This window comes from Lampris incognitus, chromosome 2, assembly GCF_029633865.1.
Source record: "Lampris incognitus isolate fLamInc1 chromosome 2, fLamInc1.hap2, whole genome shotgun sequence".
NCBI lineage: Eukaryota > Metazoa > Chordata > Actinopteri > Lampriformes > Lampridae > Lampris > Lampris incognitus.
Genome location: NC_079212.1, coordinates 50,748,923 through 50,766,343, shown reverse-complemented (window position 1 = coordinate 50,766,343; position 17,421 = coordinate 50,748,923).

The following is a 17,421-nucleotide window of genomic DNA, read 5'->3' as shown; positions in this document are numbered from 1 at the left end:
AGTTAAGGATGTATCTTACAGACAGTTAAGGATGTATCTTGCAGATATTTAATTATGTATCTTATAGACAGTTAAGGATGTATCTTACAGACAGTTAAGGATGTATCTTACAGACAGTTGAGGATATATCTTACAGACAGTTAAGGATGTATGTTACAGACAGTTAAGGATGTATCTTACAGACAGTTATGGACGTATCTTACAGACAGTTAAGGATGTATCTTATAGACAGTTAAGGATGTATCTTACAGACAGTTAAGGATGTATCTTACAGACAGTTAAGGAAGTATCTTACAGACAGTTAAGGATGTATCTTAACGACAGTTAAGGATGTATGTTAAGAAGAGTTAAGGATCTATCTTACAGACAGTTGAGGATGTATCTTACAGACAGTTAAGGATGTATCTTACAGACAGTTGAGTATGTATCTTACAGACAGTTAAGGATGTATGATAGAGACAGTTAAGGATGTATCTCCCAGACAGTTAAGGATGTTTCTTATGGACAGTTCGGGATGAGTTTTACAGACAGTTAAGGATGTATTCTACAAACAGTTAAGGATGTATCTTATCGATAGTTAAGGATATATCTTAAGAAGAGTTAAGGATGTATCTTACAGACAGTTAAGGATGTATCTTACAGACATTTAAGGACGTATGTTACAGACAGTTAAGGATGTATCTTACAGACAGTTAAGGATGTATCTTACAGATATTTAATTATGTATCCTATAGACAGTTAAGGATGTATCTTACAGACAGTTAAGGATGTATCTTACAGACAGTTGAGGATGTATCTTACAGACAGTTAAGGATGTATGTTACAGACAGTTAAGGATGTATCTTACAGACAGTTATGGACGTATCTTACAGACAGTTAAGGATGTATCTTATAGACAGCTAAGGATGTATCTTACAGACAGTTAAGGATGTATCTTACACACAGTTAAGGAAGTATCTTACAGACAGTTAAGGAAGTATCTTACAGACAGTTAAGGATGTATCTTAACGACAGTTAAGGATGTATGTTAAGAAGAGTTAAGGATCTATCTTACAGACAGTTGAGGATGTATCTTACAGACAGTTAAGGATGTATCTTACAGACAGTTGAGTATGTATCTTACAGACAGTTAAGGATGTATGTTACAGACAGTTAAGGATGTATCTCCCAGACAGTTAAGGATGTTTCTTATGGAAAGTTCGGGATGAGTTTTACAGACAATTAAGGATGTATCTTACAAACAGTTAAGGAAGTATCTTACCGAGAGTTAAGGATGTATCTTACGAAGAGTTAAGGATGTATCTTACAGACAGTTAAGGATGTATCTTATCGACAGTTAAGGATATATCTTAAGAAGGGTTAAGGATGTGTCTTACAGACAGTTAAGGATGTATCTTACAGACAGTTAAGGATGTATGTTACAGACAGTTAAGGATGTATCTCACAGACAGTTAAGGATGTATCTTACAGGCAGTTAAGGATGTATGTTACAGACAGTTAAGGATGTATCTTACAGACAGTTAAGGATGTATTTTACAAACAGTTAAGGATGTATGTTACAAACAGTTAAGGATGTATCTTACAGACAGTTAAGGATGTATCTTACAGACAGTTGAGGATGTATCTTACACACAGTTAAGGATGTATCTTACAGACAGTTGAGGATGCGTCTTACAGACAGTTAAGGATGTATCTTACAGACAGTTGAGGATGTATCTTACAGATAGTTAAGGATGTATGATACAGACAGTTAAGGATGTATCTTACAGACAGTTAAGGATGTATCTTACAGACAGTTAAGGATGTATCTTATCGAAAGTTAAGGATGTATCTTACAGACTGCCAAGGATCTGTCTTACAGACAGTTGAGGACGTATCTTACAGACAGTTAAGGATTTATCTTACAGACAGTTGAGGACGTATGTTACAGACAGTTAAGGATGTATCTTACAGACATTTAAGGATGTATCTTACAGGCAGCTAAGGATGTATGTTACAGACAGTTAAGGATGTATCTTACAGACAGTTAAGGATGTATCTTACAGACAGTTAAGGATGTATTTTACGGACAGTTAAGGATGTATCTTACAGACAGTTAAGGATGTATCTTACACACAGTTGAGGATGTGTCTTACAGACAGTTAAGGATCTATCTTACAGACAGTTGAGGATGTATCTTACAGACAGTTAAGGATTTATCTTACAGACAGTTGAGGATGTATCTTACAGACAGTTAAGGATGTATGTTACAGACAGTTAAGGATGTATCTCCCAGACAGTTAAGGATGTTTCTTATGGACAGTGCGGGATGAGTTTTACAGACAGTTAAGGATGTATCTTACAAACAGTTAAGGATGTATCTTACCAAGAGTCAAGGATGTATCTTACGAAGAGTTAAGGATGTATCTTACAGACAGTTCAGGATGTATCTTACAGACAGTTAAGGATGTATGTTACAGACAGTTAAGGATGTATCTTACAGACAGTTATGGACGTATCTTACAGACAGTTAAGGATGTATCTTATAGACAGTTAAGGATGTATCTTACAGACAGTTAAGGATGTATCTTACACACAGTTAAGGAAGTATCTTACAGACAGTTAAGGATGTATCTTAACGACAGTTAAGGATGTATGTTAAGAAGAGTTAAGGATCTATCTTACAGACAGTTGAGGATGTATCTTACAGACAGTTAAGGATGTATCTTACAGACAGTTGAGTATGTATCTTACAGACAGTTAAGGATGTATGATAGAGACAGTTAAGGATGTATCTCCCAGACAGTTAAGGATGTTTCTTATGGACAGTTCGGGATGAGTTTTACAGACAGTTAAGGATGTATTCTACAAACAGTTAAGGATGTATCTTATCGATAGTTAAGGATATATCTTAAGAAGAGTTAAGGATGTATCTTACAGACAGTTAAGGATGTATCTTACAGACATTTAAGGACGTATGTTACAGACAGTTAAGGATGTATCTTACAGACAGTTAAGGATGTATCTTACAGGCAGTTAAGGATGTATGTTACAGACAGTTAAGGATGTATCTTACAGGCAGTTAAGGATGTATCTTACAGACAGTTAAGGATGTATGATACAGACAGTTAAGGATGTATCTTACAGACAGTTAAGGATGTATCTTACAGACAGTTAAGGATGTATCTTACAGGCAGTTAAGGATGTATCTTACAGACAGTTCAGGATGTATCTTACAGATAGTTAAGGATGTATGTTACAGACAGTTAGGGATGTATCTTACAAATATTTAATTATGTATCTTATTGACAGTTAAGGATGTATCTTACAGACAGTTGAGGATGTATCTTACAGACAGTTAAGGATGTATGTTACAGACAGTTAAGGATGTATCTTACAGACAGTTATGGACGTATCTGACAGACAGTTAAGGATGCATCTTATAGACAGTTAAGGATGCATCTTATAGACAGTTAAGGATGTATCTTACAGACAGTTAAGGATGTATCTTACAGACAGTTAAGGATGTATGATACAGACAGTTAAGGATGTATCTTACAGACAGTTAAGGATGTATCTTACAGACAGTTAAGGATGTATCTTACAGGCAGTTAAGGATGTATCTTACAGACAGTTCAGGATGTATCTTACAGATAGTTAAGGATGTATGTTACAGACAGTTAGGGATGTATCTTACAAATATTTAATTATGTATCTTATAGACAGTTAAGGATGTATCTTACAGACAGTTGAGGATGTATCTTACAGACAGTTAAGGATGTATGTTACAGACAGTTAAGGATGTATCTTACAGACAGTTATGGACGTATCTGACAGACAGTTAAGGATGCATCTTATAGACAGTTAAGGATGTATCTTACAGACAGTTAAGGATGTATCTTAAAGACAGTTAAGGATATATCTTACAGACAGTTAAGGATGTATCTTACAGACAGTTAACGATGTGTCTTACATATTGTTAAGGATGTATCTTACAGACAGTTGAGGATGTGTCTTACAGACAGTTAAGGATCTATCTTACAGACAGTTGAGGATGTATCTTACACACAGTTGAGGATGTGTCTTACAGACAGTTAAGGATCTATCTTACAGACAGTCGAGGATGCATCTTACACACAGTTAAGGATTTATCTTACAGACAGTTGAGGATGTATCTTACAGACAGTTAAGGATGTATGTTAGAGACAGTTAAGGATGTATCTCCCAGACAGTTAAGGATGTTTCTTACGGACAGTTCGGGATGAGTTTTACAGACAGTTAAGTATGTATCTTACAAACAGTTAAGGATGTATCTTACCAAGAGTTAAGGATGTATCTTACGAAGAGTTAAGGATGTATCTTACAGACAGTTAAGGATGTATCTTATCGACAGTTAAGGATATATCTGAAGAAGGGTTAAGGATGTATCTTACAGACAGTTAAGGATGTATCTTACAGACAGTTAAGGAAATATGTTACACACAGTTAAGGATGTATCTTACAGACAGTTAAGGATGTATCTTACAGGCAGTTAAGGATGTATCTTACAGACAGTTAAGGATGTATGATACAGACAGTTAAGGATGTATCTTACAGACAGTTAAGGATGTATCTTGCAGATATTTAATTATGTATCTTATAGACAGTTAAGGATGTATCTTACAGACAGTTAAGGATGTATCTTACAGACAGTTGAGGATATATCTTACAGACAGTTAAGGATGTATGTTACAGACAGTTAAGGATGTATCTTACAGACAGTTATGGACGTATCTTACAGACAGTTAAGGATGTATCTTATAGACAGTTAAGGATGTATCTTACAGACAGTTAAGGATGTATCTTACAGACAGTTAAGGAAGTATCTTACAGACAGTTAAGGATGTATCTTAACGACAGTTAAGGATGTATGTTAAGAAGAGTTAAGGATCTATCTTACAGACAGTTGAGGATGTATCTTACAGACAGTTAAGGATGTATCTTACAGACAGTTGAGTATGTATCTTACAGACAGTTAAGGATGTATGATAGAGACAGTTAAGGATGTATCTCCCAGACAGTTAAGGATGTTTCTTATGGACAGTTCGGGATGAGTTTTACAGACAGTTAAGGATGTATTCTACAAACAGTTAAGGATGTATCTTATCGATAGTTAAGGATATATCTTAAGAAGAGTTAAGGATGTATCTTACAGACAGTTAAGGATGTATCTTACAGACATTTAAGGACGTATGTTACAGACAGTTAAGGATGTATCTTACAGACAGTTAAGGATGTATCTTACAGGCAGTTAAGGATGTATGTTACAGACAGTTAAGGATGTATCTTACAGACAGTTAAGGATGTATCTTACAAACAGTTAAGGATGTATGTTACAAACAGTTAAGGATGTATCTTACAGACAGTTAAGGATGTATCTTACAGACAGTTGAGGATGTATCTTACACACAGTTAAGGATGTATCTTACAGACAGTTGAGGATGCGTCTTACAGACAGTTAAGGATGTATCTTACAGACAGTTGAGGATGTATCTTACAGACAGTTAAGGATGTATCTTACAGACAGTTAAGGATGTATTTTACAGACAGTTAAGGATGTATCTTATCGAAAGTTAAGGATGTATCTTACAGACTGCTAAGGATCTGTCTTACAGACAGTTGAGGACGTATCTTACAGACAGTTAAGGATTTATCTTACAGACAGTTGAGGACGTATGTTACAGACAGTTAAGGATGTATCTTACAGACATTTAAGGATGTATCTTACAGGCAGCTAAGGATGTATGTTACAGACAGTTAAGGATGTGTCTTACAGACAGTTAAGGATGTATCTTACAGACAGTTAAGGATGTATTTTACGGACAGTTAAGGATGTATCTTACAGACAGTTAAGGATGTATCTTATACACAGTTGAGGATGTGTCTTACAGACAGTTAAGGATCTATCTTACAGACAGTTGAGGATGTATCTTACAGACAGTTAAGGATTTATCTTACAGACAGTTGAGGATGTATCTTACAGACAGTTAAGGATGTATGTTACAGACAGTTAAGGATGTATCTCCCAGACAGTTAAGGATGTTTCTTATGGACAGTGCGGGATGAGTTTTACAGACAGTTAAGGATGTATCTTACAAACAGTTAAGGATGTATCTTACCAAGAGTCAAGGATGTATCTTACGAAGAGTTAAGGATGTATCTTACAGACAGTTCAGGATGTATCTTACAGACAGTTAAGGATGTATGTTACAGACAGTTAAGGATGTATCTTACAGACAGTTATGGACGTATCTTACAGACAGTTAAGGATGTATCTTATAGACAGTTAAGGATGTATCTTACAGACAGTTAAGGATGTATCTTACACACAGTTAAGGAAGTATCTTACAGACAGTTAAGGATGTATCTTAACGACAGTTAAGGATGTATGTTAAGAAGAGTTAAGGATCTATCTTACAGACAGTTGAGGATGTATCTTACAGACAGTTAAGGATGTATCTTACAGACAGTTGAGTATGTATCTTACAGACAGTTAAGGATGTATGTTACAGACAGTTAAGGATGTTTCTTATGGACAGTTCGGGATGAGTTTTACAGACGGTTAAGGATGTATTCTACAAACAGTTAAGGATGTATCTTACCGAGAGTTAAGGATGTATCTGACGAAGAGTTAAGGATGTATCTTACAGACAGTTAAGGATGTATCTTATCGACAGTTAAGGATATATCTTAAGAAGAGTTAAGGATGTATCTTACAGACAGTTAAGGATGTATCTTACAGACATTTAAGGACGTATGTTACAGACAGTTAAGGATGTATCTTACAGACAGTTAAGGATGTATCTTACAGGCAGTTAAGGATGTATGTTACAGACAGTTAAGGATGTATCTTACAGACAGTTGAGGATGTATCTTACACACAGTTAAGGATGTATCTTACAGACAGTTGAGGATGCGTCTTACAGACAGTTAAGGATGTATCTTACAGACAGTTGAGGATGTATCTTACAGATAGTTAAGGATGTATGATACAGACAGTTAAGGATGTATCTTACAGACAGTTAAGGATGTATCTTACAGACAGTTAAGGATGTATCTTATCGAAAGTTAAGGATGTATCTTACAGACTGCTAAGGATCTCTCTTACAGACAGTTGAGGACGTATCTTACAGACAGTTAAGGATTTATCTTACAGACAGTTGAGGATGTATCTTACAGGCAGTTAAGGATGTATGTTACAGACAGTTAAGGATGTATCTTACAGACAGTTGAGGATGTATCTTACACACAGTTAAGGATGTATCTTACAGACAGTTGAGGATGCGTCTTACAGACAGTTAAGGATGTATCTTACAGACAGTTGAGGATGTATCTTACAGGCAGTTAAGGATGTATGTTACAGACAGTTAAGGATGTATCTTACAGACAGTTGAGGATGTATCTTACACACAGTTAAGGATGTATCTTACAGACAGTTGAGGATGCGTCTTACAGACAGTTAAGGATGTATCTTACAGACAGTTGAGGATGTATCTTACAGATAGTTAAGGATGTATGATACAGACAGTTAAGGATGTATCTTATACACAGTTGAGGATGTGTCTTACAGACAGTTAAGGATCTATCTTACAGACAGTTGAGGATGTATCTTACAGACAGTTAAGGATTTATCTTACAGACAGTTGAGGATGTATCTTACAGACAGTTAAGGATGTATGTTACAGACAGTTAAGGATGTATCTCCCAGACAGTTAAGGATGTTTCTTATGGACAGTGCGGGATGAGTTTTACAGACAGTTAAGGATGTATCTTACAAACAGTTAAGGATGTATCTTACCAAGAGTCAAGGATGTATCTTACGAAGAGTTAAGGATGTATCTTACAGACAGTTCAGGATGTATCTTACAGACAGTTAAGGATGTATGTTACAGACAGTTAAGGATGTATCTTACAGACAGTTATGGACGTATCTTACAGACAGTTAAGGATGTATCTTATAGACAGTTAAGGATGTATCTTACAGACAGTTAAGGATGTATCTTACACACAGTTAAGGAAGTATCTTACAGACAGTTAAGGATGTATCTTAACGACAGTTAAGGATGTATGTTAAGAAGAGTTAAGGATCTATCTTACAGACAGTTGAGGATGTATCTTACAGACAGTTAAGGATGTATCTTACAGACAGTTGAGTATGTATCTTACAGACAGTTAAGGATGTATGTTACAGACAGTTAAGGATGTTTCTTATGGACAGTTCGGGATGAGTTTTACAGACGGTTAAGGATGTATTCTACAAACAGTTAAGGATGTATCTTACCGAGAGTTAAGGATGTATCTGACGAAGAGTTAAGGATGTATCTTACAGACAGTTAAGGATGTATCTTATCGACAGTTAAGGATATATCTTAAGAAGAGTTAAGGATGTATCTTACAGACAGTTAAGGATGTATCTTACAGACATTTAAGGACGTATGTTACAGACAGTTAAGGATGTATCTTACAGACAGTTAAGGATGTATCTTACAGGCAGTTAAGGATGTATGTTACAGACAGTTAAGGATGTATCTTACAGACAGTTGAGGATGTATCTTACACACAGTTAAGGATGTATCTTACAGACAGTTGAGGATGCGTCTTACAGACAGTTAAGGATGTATCTTACAGACAGTTGAGGATGTATCTTACAGATAGTTAAGGATGTATGATACAGACAGTTAAGGATGTATCTTACAGACAGTTAAGGATGTATCTTACAGACAGTTAAGGATGTATCTTATCGAAAGTTAAGGATGTATCTTACAGACTGCTAAGGATCTCTCTTACAGACAGTTGAGGACGTATCTTACAGACAGTTAAGGATTTATCTTACAGACAGTTGAGGACGTATGTTACAGACAGTTAAGGATGTATCTTACAGACATTTAAGGATGTATCTTACAGGCAGTTAAGGATGTATGTTACAGACAGTTAAGGATGTATCTTACAGACAGTTAAGGATGTATCTTACAGACAGTTAAGGATGTATTTTACGGACAGTTAAGGATGTATCTTACAGACAGTTAAGGATGTATCTTACACACAGTTGAGGATGTGTCTTACAGACAGTTAAGGATCTATCTTACAGACAGTTGAGGATGTATCTTACAGACAGTTAAGGATTTATCTTACAGACAGTTGAGGATGTATCTTACAGACAGTTAAGGATGTATGTTACAGACAGTTAAGGATGTATCTCCCAGACAGTTAAGGATGTTTCTTATGGACAGTGCGGGATGAGTTTTACAGACAGTTAAGGATGTATCTTACAAACAGTTAAGGATGTATCTTACCAAGAGTCAAGGATGTATCTTACGAAGAGTTAAGGATGTATCTTACAGACAGTTCAGGATGTATCTTACAGACAGTTAAGGATGTATGTTACAGACAGTTAAGGATGTATCTTACAGACAGTTATGGACGTATCTTACAGACAGTTAAGGATGTATGTTATAGACAGTTAAGGATGTATCTTACAGACACTTAAGGATGTATCTTACACACAGTTAAGGAAGTATCTTACAGACAGTTAAGGATGTATCTTAACGACAGTTAAGGATGTATGTTAAGAAGAGTTAAGGATCTATCTTACAGACAGTTGAGGATGTATCTTACAGACAGTTAAGGATGTATCTTACAGACAGTTGAGTATGTATCTTACAGACAGTTAAGGATGTATGTTACAGACAGTTAAGGATGTTTCTTATGGACAGTTCGGGATGAGTTTTACAGACGGTTAAGGATGTATTCTACAAACAGTTAAGGATGTATCTTACCGAGAGTTAAGGATGTATCTGACGAAGAGTTAAGGATGTATCTTACAGACAGTTAAGGATGTATCTTATCGACAGTTAAGGATATATCTTAAGAAGGGTTAAGGATGTGTCTTACAGACAGTTGAGGATGTATCTTACAGACAGTTAAGGACGTATGTTACAGACAGTTAAGGATGTATCTTACAGACAGTTAAGGATGTATCTTACAGGCAGTTAAGGATGTATCTTACAGACAGTTAAGGATGTATGATACAGACAGTTAAGGATGTATCTTACAGACAGTTAAGGATGTATCTTACAGACAGTTAATGATGTATCTTACAGGCAGTTAAGGATGTATCTTACAGACAGTTCAGGATGTATCTTACAGATAGTTAAGGATGTATGTTACAGACAGTTAAGGATGTATCTTACAGATATTTAATTATGTATCTTATAGACAGTTAAGGATGTATCTTACAGACAGTTAAGGATGTATCTTACAGACAGTTGAGGATGTATCTTACAGACAGTTAAGGATGTATGTTACAGACAGTTAAGGATGTATCTTACAGACAGTTATGGACGTATCTTACAGACAGTTAAGGATGTATCTTATAGACAGTTAAGGATGTATCTTACAGACAGTTAAGGATGTATCTTACACACAGTTAAGGAAGTATCTTACAGACAGTTAAGGAAGTATCTTACAGACAGTTAAGGATGTATCTTAACGACAGTTAAGGATGTATGTTAAGAAGAGTTAAGGATCTATCTTACAGACAGTTGAGGATGTATCTTACAGACAGTTAAGGATGTATCTTACAGACAGTTGAGTATGTATCTTACAGACAGTTAAGGATGTATGTTACAGACAGTTAAGGATGTATCTCCCAGACAGTTAAGGATGTTTCTTATGGACAGTTCGGGATGAGTTTTACAGACAGTTAAGGATGTATCTTACAAACAGTTAAGGAAGTATCTTACCGAGAGTTAAGGATGTATCTTACGAAGAGTTAAGGATGTATCTTACAGACAGTTAAGGATGTATCTTATCGACAGTTAAGGATATATCTTAAGAAGGGTTAAGGATGTGTCTTACAGACAGTTAAGGATGTATCTTACAGACAGTTAAGGATGTATGTTACAGACAGTTAAGGATGTATCTTACAGACAGTTAAGGATGTATCTTACAGGCAGTTAAGGATGTATCTTAAAGACAGTTAAGGATGTATGATACAGACAGTTAAGGATGTATCTTACAGACAGTTAAGGATGTATCTTACAGACAGTTAAGGATGTATCTTACAGGCAGTTAAGGATGTATCTTACAGACAGTTCAGGATGTATCTTACAGATAGTTAAGGATGTATGTTACAGACAGTTAAGGATGTATCTTACAAATATTTAATTATGTATCTTATAGACAGTTAAGGATGTATCTTTCAGACAGTTAAGGATGTATCTTACAGACAGTTGAGGATGTATCTTACAGACAGTTAAGGATGTATGTTACAGACAGTTAAGGATGTATCTTACAGACAGTTATGGACGTATCTTACAGACAGTTAAGGATGCATCTTATAGACAGTTAAGGATGTATCTTACAGACAGTTAAGGATGTATCTTACACACAGTTAAGGAAGTATCTTACAGACAGTTAAGGATGTATCTTAACGACAGTTAAGGATGTATGTTAAGAAGAGTTAAGGATGTATCTTACAGACAGTTAAGGATGTATCTTACAGACAGTTAATGACGTATATTACAGACAGTTAAGGATGTATCTTACAGACAGTTGAGGATGCATCATACAGGCAGTTAAGGATGTATGTTACAGACAGTTGAGGATGTGTCTTACAGACAGTTAAGGATGTATCTTACAGACAGTTAACGATGTGTCTTACATATTGTTAAGGATGTATCTTACAGACAGTTGAGGATGTGTCTTACAGACAGTTAAGGATCTATCTTACAGACAGTTGAGGATGTATCTTACACACAGTTGAGGATGTGTCTTACAGACAGTTAAGGATCTATCTTACAGACAGTTGAGGATGCATCTTACAGACAGTTAAGGATTTATCTTACAGACAGTTGAGGATGTATCTTACAGACAGTTAAGGATGTATGTTACAGACAGTTAAGGATGTATCTCCCAGACAGTTAAGGATGTTTCTTACGGACAGTTCGGGATGAGTTTTACAGACAGTTAAGTATGTATCTTACAAACAGTTAAGGATGTATCTTACCAAGAGTTAAGGATGTATCTTACGAAGAGTTAAGGATGTATCTTACAGACAGTTAAGGATGTATCTTATCGACAGTTAAGGATATATCTGAAGAAGGGTTAAGGATGTATCTTACAGACAGTTAAGGATGTATCTTACAGACAGTTAAGGAAGTATGTTACAGACAGTTAAGGATGTATCTTACAGACAGTTAAGGATGTATCTTACAGGCAGTTAAGGATGTATCTTACAGACAGTTAAGGATGTATGATACAGACAGTTAAGGATGTATCTTACAGACAGTTAAGGATGTATCTTGCAGATATTTAATTATGTATCTTATAGACAGTTAAGGATGTATCTTACAGACAGTTGAGGATATATCTTACAGACAGTTAAGGATGTATGTTACAGACAGTTAAGGATGTATCTTACAGACAGTTATGGACGTATCTTACAGACAGTTAAGGATGTATCTTATAGACAGTTAAGGATGTATCTTACAGACAGTTAAGGATGTATCTTACACACAGTTAAGGAAGTATCTTACAGACAGTTAAGGATGTATCTTAACGACAGTTAAGGATGTATGTTAAGAAGAGTTAAGGATCTATCTTACAGACAGTTGAGGATGTATCTTACAGACAGTTAAGGATGTATCTTACAGACAGTTGAGTATGTATCTTACAGACAGTTAAGGATGTATGATAGAGACAGTTAAGGATGTATCTCCCAGACAGTTAAGGATGTTTCTTATGGACAGTTCGGGATGAGTTTTACAGACAGTTAAGGATGTATTCTACAAACAGTTAAGGATGTATCTTATCGACAGTTAAGGATATATCTTAAGAAGAGTTAAGGATGTATCTTACAGACAGTTGAGGATGTATCTTACAGACAGTTAAGGATGTATCTTACAGACAGTTGAGTATGTATCTTACAGACAGTTAAGGATGTATGTTACAGACAGTTAAGGATGTTTCTTATGGACAGTTCGGGATGAGTTTTACAGACGGTTAAGGATGTATTCTACAAACAGTTAAGGATGTATCTTACCGAGAGTTAAGGATGTATCTGACGAAGAGTTAAGGATGTATCTTACAGACAGTTAAGGATGTATCTTATCGACAGTTAAGGATATATCTTAAGAAGGGTTAAGGATGTGTCTTACAGACAGTTGAGGATGTATCTTACAGACAGTTAAGGACGTATGTTACAGACAGTTAAGGATGTATCTTACAGACAGTTAAGGATGTATCTTACAGGCAGTTAAGGATGTATCTTACAGACAGTTAAGGATGTATGATACAGACAGTTAAGGATGTATCTTACAGACAGTTAAGGATGTATCTTACAGACAGTTAATGATGTATCTTACAGGCAGTTAAGGATGTATCTTACAGACAGTTCAGGATGTATCTTACAGATAGTTAAGGATGTATGTTACAGACAGTTAAGGATGTATCTTACAGATATTTAATTATGTATCTTATAGACAGTTAAGGATGTATCTTACAGACAGTTAAGGATGTATCTTACAGACAGTTGAGGATGTATCTTACAGACAGTTAAGGATGTATGTTACAGACAGTTAAGGATGTATCTTACAGACAGTTATGGACGTATCTTACAGACAGTTAAGGATGTATCTTATAGACAGTTAAGGATGTATCTTACAGACAGTTAAGGATGTATCTTACACACAGTTAAGGAAGTATCTTACAGACAGTTAAGGAAGTATCTTACAGACAGTTAAGGATGTATCTTAACGACAGTTAAGGATGTATGTTAAGAAGAGTTAAGGATCTATCTTACAGACAGTTGAGGATGTATCTTACAGACAGTTAAGGATGTATCTTACAGACAGTTGAGTATGTATCTTACAGACAGTTAAGGATGTATGTTACAGACAGTTAAGGATGTATCTCCCAGACAGTTAAGGATGTTTCTTATGGACAGTTCGGGATGAGTTTTACAGACAGTTAAGGATGTATCTTACAAACAGTTAAGGAAGTATCTTACCGAGAGTTAAGGATGTATCTTACGAAGAGTTAAGGATGGATCTTACAGACAGTTAAGGATGTATCTTATCGACAGTTAAGGATATATCTTAAGAAGGGTTAAGGATGTGTCTTACAGACAGTTAAGGATGTATCTTACAGACAGTTAAGGATGTATGTTACAGACAGTTAAGGATGTATCTTACAGACAGTTAAGGATGTATCTTACAGGCAGTTAAGGATGTATCTTAAAGACAGTTAAGGATGTATGATACAGACAGTTAAGGATGTATCTTACAGACAGTTAAGGATGTATCTTACAGACAGTTAAGGATGTATCTTACAGGCAGTTAAGGATGTATCTTACAGACAGTTCAGGATGTATCTTACAGATAGTTAAGGATGTATGTTACAGACAGTTAAGGATGTATCTTACAAATATTTAATTATGTATCTTATAGACAGTTAAGGATGTATCTTTCAGACAGTTAAGGATGTATCTTACAGACAGTTGAGGATGTATCTTACAGACAGTTAAGGATGTATGTTACAGACAGTTAAGGATGTATCTTACAGACAGTTATGGACGTATCTTACAGACAGTTAAGGATGCATCTTATAGACAGTTAAGGATGTATCTTACAGACAGTTAAGGATGTATCTTACACACAGTTAAGGAAGTATCTTACAGACAGTTAAGGATGTATCTTAACGACAGTTAAGGATGTATGTTAAGAAGAGTTAAGGATGTATCTTACAGACAGTTAAGGATGTATCTTACAGACAGTTAAGGATGTATGATACAGACAGTTAAGGATGTATCTTACAGACAGTTGAGGATGCATCATACAGGCAGTTAAGGATGTATGTTACAGACAGTTGAGGATGTGTCTTACAGACAGTTAAGGATGTATCTTACAGACAGTTAACGATGTGTCTTACATATTGTTAAGGATGTATCTTACAGACAGTTGAGGATGTGTCTTACAGACAGTTAAGGATCTATCTTACAGACAGTTGAGGATGTATCTTACACACAGTTGAGGATGTGTCTTACAGACAGTTAAGGATCTATCTTACAGACAGTTGAGGATGCATCTTACAGACAGTTAAGGATTTATCTTACAGACAGTTGAGGATGTATCTTACAGACAGTTAAGGATGTATGTTACAGACAGTTAAGGATGTATCTCCCAGACAGTTAAGGATGTTTCTTACGGACAGTTCGGGATGAGTTTTACAGACAGTTAAGTATGTATCTTACAAACAGTTAAGGATGTATCTTACCAAGAGTTAAGGATGTATCTTACGAAGAGTTAAGGATGTATCTTACAGACAGTTAAGGATGTATCTTATCGACAGTTAAGGATATATCTGAAGAAGGGTTAAGGATGTATCTTACAGACAGTTAAGGATGTATCTTACAGACAGTTAAGGAAGTATGTTACAGACAGTTAAGGATGTATCTTACAGACAGTTAAGGATGTATCTTACAGGCAGTTAAGGATGTATCTTACAGACAGTTAAGGATGTATGATACAGACAGTTAAGGATGTATCTTACAGACAGTTAAGGATGTATCTTGCAGATATTTAATTATGTATCTTATAGACAGTTAAGGATGTATCTTACAGACAGTTGAGGATATATCTTACAGACAGTTAAGGATGTATGTTACAGACAGTTAAGGATGTATCTTACAGACAGTTATGGACGTATCTTACAGACAGTTAAGGATGTATCTTATAGACAGTTAAGGATGTATCTTACAGACAGTTAAGGATGTATCTTACACACAGTTAAGGAAGTATCTTACAGACAGTTAAGGATGTATCTTAACGACAGTTAAGGATGTATGTTAAGAAGAGTTAAGGATCTATCTTACAGACAGTTGAGGATGTATCTTACAGACAGTTAAGGATGTATCTTACAGACAGTTGAGTATGTATCTTACAGACAGTTAAGGATGTATGATAGAGACAGTTAAGGATGTATCTCCCAGACAGTTAAGGATATTTCTTATGGACAGTTCGGGATGAGTTTTACAGACAGTTAAGGATGTATTCTACAAACAGTTAAGGATGTATCTTATCGACAGTTAAGGATATATCTTAAGAAGAGTTAAGGATGTATCTTACAGACAGTTAAGGATGTATCTTACAGACATTTAAGGACGTATGTTACAGACAGTTAAGGATGTATCTTACAGACAGTTAAGGATGTATCTTACAGGCAGTTAAGGATGTATGTTACAGAAAGTTAAGGATGTATCTTACAGACAGTTAAGGATGTATCTTACAAACAGTTAAGGATGTATGTTACAAACAGTTAAGGATGTATCTTACAGACAGTTAAGGATGTATCTTACAGACAGTTGAGGATGTATCTTACACACAGTTAAGGATGTATCTTACAGACAGTTGAGGATGCGTCTTACAGACAGTTAAGGATCTATGTTACAGACAGTTGAGGATGTATCTTACAGATAGTTGAGGATGTATCTTACACATAGTTGAGGATGTATCTTACAGACAGTTAAGGATGTATGTTACAGACAGTTAAGGATGTATCTCCCAGACAGTGAAGGATGTTTCTCATGGACAGTGCGGGATGAGTTTTACAGACAGTTAAGGATGTATCTTACAAACAGTTAAGGATGTATCTTACCAAGAGTCAAGGATGTATCTTACGAAGAGTTAAGGATGTATCTTACAGACAGTTGAGGATGTATCTTACAGACAGTTAAGGATGTATCTTACAGACAGTTAAGGATGTATCTTACAGACAGTTTAGGATGTATCTTACACACAGTTAAGGAAGTATCTTACAGACAGTTAAGGATGTATCTTAACGACAGTTAAGGATGTATGTTAAGAAGAGTTAAGGATGTATCTTACAGACAGTTAAGGATGTATCTTACAGACAGTTAATGACGTATATTACAGACAGTTAAGGATGTATCTTACAGACAGTTGAGGATGCATCATACAGGCAGTTAAGGATGTATGTTACAGACAGTTGAGGATGTGTCTTACAGACAGTTAAGGATGTATCTTACAGACAGTTAAGGATGTATCTTACAGACAGTTAACGATGTGTCTTACATATTGTTAAGGATGTATCTTACAGACAGTTGAGGATGTGTCTTACAGACAGTTAAGGATCTATCTTACAGACAGTTGAGGATGTATCTTACACACAGTTGAGGATGTGTCTTACAGACAGTTAAGGATCTATCTTACAGACAGTTGAGGATGCATCTTACAGACAGTTAAGGATTTATCTTACAGACAGTTGAGGATGTATCTTACAGACAGTTAAGGATGTATGTTACAGACAGTTAAGGATGTATCTCCCAGACAGTTAAGGATGTTTCTTACGGACAGTTCGGGATGAGTTTTACAGACAGTTAAGTAT